Source organism: Equus quagga, chromosome 18 (assembly GCF_021613505.1).
Source record: "Equus quagga isolate Etosha38 chromosome 18, UCLA_HA_Equagga_1.0, whole genome shotgun sequence".
In the NCBI taxonomy this organism is placed as follows: domain Eukaryota; kingdom Metazoa; phylum Chordata; class Mammalia; order Perissodactyla; family Equidae; genus Equus; species Equus quagga.
This window is the reverse complement of record NC_060284.1, coordinates 42,392,800-42,398,275: the sequence shown is the minus strand read 5'-3', so window position 1 is coordinate 42,398,275 and position 5,476 is coordinate 42,392,800.

Here is a 5,476-nt window from a genome sequence, read left to right as displayed (position 1 = left end):
ATAAAGCAGGGAAAGAGAAAAGGAAGCCAGGCTGGGGAAGCACACCTGATTTAACACACGTTCAAGCTGGGAGTCTTGGTTGTTACCTGGGACTGGCTAGTAAACCGAGATTGAGTTTTCATCTTACACTGACTATAGAATGTTCATTTCCTCCAAGTCAGCAGAAAAATCCAGGGACAGGCCAGAACCATCCCCACTAAGCAGCAAACTTAAAGGGACAGTTGGAGCCAAAAATGAAGTGGCTTTGATGATTCCACCCCTTAGTTCAATGTACTGGCCACACTTGTTCACCTTTTAAGAAATCTTATATGTAAATAGGAGCTTAATACATTCATTTTCTATACTTTTTCCCCACATGATATACTTTAGACATCCTTCTAAATCAGCCCTTATTTACTTCATTCTTTTTACTAGCTTCACAACAATTCATCCTATGGCTAAACCATCATTTACTTAATCATTTTCTACTGATAAACATTTAGCTTGTCTCCAGATGTTTTCATTATTTAAAACAATGCTAAAATGAACATCCTTAAAAACAGGTGCTGTTTATGCGTGTATGAGTCTGTCTATGGGAGAAATCCCCAGCGATAGAATGGACGGGTCAAAGGAATTTTGAGAGCTACTGTAAATCTGCCTTCCGAAGAGCGCGCACATCGTTCAACTGTATCTTTGCCAGCCTGGTACGTGACAAACGTTACCTCATTCTTTTAATTGGCATTCTTTTAAATGAGTGTTATTGTTTAATTTTATGAGTCATTTGTATTTCTTTGTCAGAGCACTGCCTGTATATGTTCTTTGTTCACTTTTCTATTGAACTTTTGCTTTTTATTTGGAGGAACTCTTTTTTTTTTAATTTAAAGATTGGCACCTAAGCTAACATCTGTTGCCAATCTTCTTCCTTCTCCTTCTCCTTTCCTTCCCCCTCCCCCTTCTCCCCAAAGCCCCCCAGTACATAGTTGTATATTTTAGTTGTGAGTGTCTCTGGTTGTGGCACGTGGGATGACGCCTCAGCACGGTCTGTGGCCATGTCCTCGGCCAGGATCTGAACCAGCGAAACCCTGGGCCACGGAAACAGAGGGCATGAACTTAACCACTCGGCCATGGGGCCGGGCCCCCGGAAGAACTCTTTATACATAAATAAATTAGCCCTGTCTTTATCTATTAAATAAATTAGAACTTTCTCAAACGTGATGCAAATATATTTTCTCAGTTTATTTATTTTATTCTCTTTATGGTACTTTTTTTTTTTTTGAGGAAGATTAGCCCTGAGCTAACATCTGCTGCCAATACTCCTCTTTTTGCTGAGGAAGACTGGCCCTGAGCTAACATCTGTGTCCATCTTCCTCTACTTTATATGTGGGATGCCTGCCACAGCATGGCTTGCCCAGTGGTGCATAGGTACGCACCTGGGATCCAAACCTGCGAACCCCTGGCTGCTGAAGTGGAACGTGCAATCTTAACTGCTACGCCACCGGGCCAGGCCCTCTTTATGATACTTCTGTCTACAGTGTTTTAAATTTATATGTGGTTAATAATCAGTCTTTTTTTCTTAATGAGTTCTGGCTTTGGTGTCTTGCTTAAGCAAACAAGGCTTTTTAACCCAAGATTTCATTTTTAAAAATCACATGTTTTCTTCTAATACTTTGTGATTTATTTTTTACATTTTAATCTTTGACCTCCACGGAATTAATTTTTTTAAAACAATGCATGTGGATCCAGCTTTTTTCCCCCAAAGTTAGCTTCATGCTTCAATACTATTTATTAAAAAATAAATAATTATTTTTACGCCTTTTCCCTACTGATTTGTTTTTTTTATTGCAGTAACATTGGATTATAACATTTTATAGCTTTCAGATGTACATCGTAATATATTTTGAATTGTGTGTAGATTACATCATGTTCACCACCCAAAACTAATTATAATCCATCACCACACATGTGAGCCTAATCACCCCTTTTGCCCTCCCCCCTCCTCCCTTCCCCTATGGTAACCACCAATCCAATCTCTGTTGCTATGTGTTTGTTTGTCATTGTTTTTACCTTCTACTTATGAGTGATATTATGTGGTGTTTGACTTTCTCCCTCTGACATTTCACTTAGCACAATACCCTCAAGGTCCATCCATGTTGTCAAAATGGCCAGATTTCATCGTTTCTTATGGCTGAGTAGTATTCCATTATGTATATATACCACATCTTCTTTATCCATTCGTCCCTTGATGGGCACCTAGGTTGCTTCCAAGTCTTGGCTATTGTGAATAATGCTGCAATGAACATAGGGGTGCAAGTATCTTTACGCATTCATGTTTTCAAGTTCTTTGGATAAATACCCAGTAGTGGAATAGCTGGATCATATTCCCTACTGATTTGAAAAGCCACTTTCAGGTGGAAAACTTATTTGGGTGAGTTTCTTTATTCTCTGTGCCCATATTCTGTTCATTGATTATCTGTGTGTTTTAACATTGTTGTACATTTCATATACACTTTTGTTTCTGCTTTTAAAAATATGTAACATTATATTATAACCTATATATTTCCTGAGAACATTTTCTTTTGCATGGGTCCGTATCAAAAGGGGACCTCCCAGATGAGTTAGATGTGAATTATAGCCCCCAAATAATTCAGTAAAACAAATTGTTAAATGGAGTCTTTTTGTGTGGTGACAGAATCATAGAATATTAAAGCTAAAGTTCATCAGGCCATGTTGTAGATGAGGACAGGGTGCACCAAAAGCAGGAGTTTTAAATTTGGAGTCATTGATACTGAGTTGACCTTTCATATACTAATTGATCAACAGGTTAACCTAGTCCTTGAAGCCAAATCCGGATCAAGAGAGGATCAGGACGGAGAAGGATGCAACTTGGATCCTGAGAGCAGGGCAGGATGGAGAAGGATGCTTGGCTTTCCCTTTGGTGCCATCAGAGAAAGAAGCTTCATAATTTCCATATTTTCTTTAACAGTCATGTACTGCTTTTGTGATCAGAAAGAAAGCACAATAAATGTCACTTTTTAAAGTGTTTGGATGTGCCCTGGAAAAAGATAACGCTTAAAAATTTATCTGTGAATTAGAGAAGAACTTGGGCTCAGTTTTTTTGTTGTTGTTGTATTTTATTTTTACATATAAAAAGCTGTACATCATTAATGTGTACAACTTGATGAGTTTGGAGATAAGTATACATTTGTGAAACCATCACCTCCAAAAGTTCCCTCTAGCCCTCTTATTATTATTATTATTTTGTGATAAGAACACTTAGCATAAGATCTACTCTTTTAAAAAAATTTTAAGAATACAATATTGTAAGCTATAGGATATACTGTACAGTAGGTCTCTAGGACTTATTCATCTTGTGTAACAGAAACTTTGTACACTTGACTAATACCGCCTTGTTTCCCCTTCCCCTCGGCGCCCTGACAACCACCATTCCAGTCTCTGTTTCTATGAATTTGACTATTTTAGGTTCATCATATAAGTGGTATCATGTAGTATTTGTGCTTCTGTGTCTGGCTTATTTCACTTAGTATAGTGTCCTTCAGGTTCATCTATATTGTTACAACTGGCAAGGTTTCTTTCTTTTTTAAGGTTAAATAATATTCTGTTGTATGTATATACCAAGTTCTCTTTACCCATTCATCTGTTTGTAGACATTTAGGTTGCTTCCATGTCTTGGTTATTTTGAATAACGCTGCGATGAATATGGGAGTGCAGATATCCTTCAGGATCCTGATTTCAATTCCTTTGGCTATATACCCAGAAGAGGAATTGCTGGATCATGTCATAGTCCTATTTTTAATGTTTTGAGGAACCCCTGTACTGTCTTCCATAGTGGCTGCACCAATTTGCTTTCCCACCCACAGGGTACAAGGGTTCCATTTTCTCCATATCTTCATAAATATTTGTTATCTTTCGGTTTTTGTGATAAAAGTCATCTTAAGTGTGAGCTGATGACTCATGGTGGTTTTGATTTGCATTTCTGTGATGGCGAGTAACTTATTCCCCTGATACATGAGCACCTTTTCATATATCTGTTGGCCTTTTATATGTCTTCTTTGAAGAAATGCCTACTCAATTCCTTGGCCCATTTTTTAATCGATTATTTGTTTTTCTGCTATTGAATTGTAGCAGTTCTTTACATATTTTGGATATTGACCTTTTATCCAATATATGGTTTGGAAATATTTTCTCTCATTCCATAGTTTGCGTTTTCATTTTGTTATTGTTTCCTTTGGTGGGAAGAGACTTTTCAGTTGGAGATAATTCCATTTGTCTATTTTTGTTTTGTTGTTTTTGATGTCATATACAAGAAATTATTGCTGAGACTAATGTCATGAAGATTTCCCCTATGTTTTCTTCTAGATGTTTTACAGTTTCAGATCTTACATTTAAGCCTTTTATCATTTTTAGTTGATTTTTATGTGTGGTGCAAAATAAGGATCTAATTTCATTCTTCTGCATGTGAATATCCAGTATTCCCAACACCATTTATTGAAGAGACTGTCCTTTCCCCGTTGTATATTATTGGTACCCTTGACAAAGAACAGCAGACCACATATATGTGTGGATTTATTCCTGGGCTCTCTACTGTGTTCCGTTTGTCTATATGCCTATTTTTGTGACAATAATATACTGCTTTGATTACTGTGGTTTTGTAACATAGTTTGAAATCAGGAAATGTGGTGCCTCCAGCTTTGTTCTTCTGCTCAAAATTGTTTTGGCTATTCAGGGTCTTTTGTGACTCCATATGAATTTTAGGGTTGTTTTCTCTATTTCTATTAAAAAATGTCATTGGTATTTTGATAGGGATTGCATTGAATCTGTAGATTGCTTTGGGTAGTATGGACTTTTTAACAATGTTAATTCTTCCAATCCATGAACATGATGTCTTTCCTACCTAACTGCCCTGGCTAGGACTTCCAGTACCATGTTGAAATGAAGTGTTAAAAGCAGGCATCCTTACCTTGTTCCAGATCTTAAAGGAAAAGCTTTCAGTTTTTCACCATTGAGTATGATGTTAGCTAGGGGTTTTTCATATGTGGCCTTTATTATATTGAGATAAGTTTCTTCTATACCTAATTTGCTGAGAGGTTTTTGTTTGATATCATGAAAGAGCACTGACTTTTGTCAAATGCTTTTTCTGCATCTATTGAAATGATCATGTGATTTTTATCTTTCACTTTCTTAATGTGGTATATCAAATTGATTGATTTTCATGCATTGAACCATCCTTGTATTCCAGAGAGAAATCCTAGTTGATCATGGTGTATGATCTGTTTAATGTGCTACTGAATTCAGTTTGCTTATATTTTGTTGAGGATTTTTGCATCTATGTTCATCAGGGATATTGGCCTCTAGTTTTCTTTTCTTGTGGTTCTTGGTCTGGCTTTGGTATCAGAGTGCTGCTGACTCATAAAAGAAATTTGGACGTGTTCCCTCTTCTATTTTTAAGGAGAAGTTAAGAAGGATTGGTGTTAATTCT